The following is an 824-nucleotide window of genomic DNA, read 5'->3' as shown; positions in this document are numbered from 1 at the left end:
TGGATTAGCAATTGCCTTGGTACCCTAGTGGGAAGGATGAAATGGGGAGGAATTAACACAGAGCCACGCTGATGTGGCTGCCGCCTGCTGAGGGCCGACCCTAGAATTCCGAGCATTTTTACGATGACAAGAACGCACGAAAGCCGAACTGTAGCTGGGCCTAGGCCCGAGTACACATCGGTGTGTCCATGTGAAAACGGTGTGTTCGCGGCCTGCCCTTGGGGCTCTGGGGAACAACATTACGGCTTAACTGGGACGCTGGCACGAGCAGGGAATTAGAGGTTCGCGTTCCGGCCCAGGCCAGGCAGCCAGGCCACCAAACTTAGAGCCCTGAAATACAGCAGGTCCTCCGGTAAGGGAGAATTTTCATTTTTACTCGACAGCGTGGAGTAGCTTCTGGGAATAGCAGCTGCAGTGGGGAAATGAGAGCAGGTCACACAAGAAGTCTCAGACACTTGGCCTAGAACTCGGAGCCCTGCTGCCTGCCTCGCCAGCCGCTTGGCCACCCACGCCCCCATTCACCCGCACTGCGCCGTTATCTCTCTGACTGACACCTTTGTCAGCCAATGATCTTTGGGATTGTGTAAGCGCCTGCCCCGCCTCCGGAGTTGGGCGGGGCAAGTAGCTGGAATGACAAACACCTAGGCCAATAGCAAGGAGGTTTCAAAAGCTAAGGGCACAATAGCCAATGAGGGGAAGGAGCCGTTCGAAAGGACGTGTCACACAGCCAACGGCCAGCAGCGCTGCGGGGGTCGCGTGGCTTCCGTTCCGAGTGGGCGGGGCAGTATCTCAAACGGAAGGTGGTTGTTGTCCGAGCCAAAGCT

Source organism: Bison bison, unplaced genomic scaffold (genome assembly GCF_000754665.1).
Source record: "Bison bison bison isolate TAMUID 2011002044 unplaced genomic scaffold, Bison_UMD1.0 scf7180017864371, whole genome shotgun sequence".
Lineage (NCBI taxonomy): Eukaryota > Metazoa > Chordata > Mammalia > Artiodactyla > Bovidae > Bison > Bison bison.
This window is presented reverse-complemented; position numbering follows the sequence as displayed.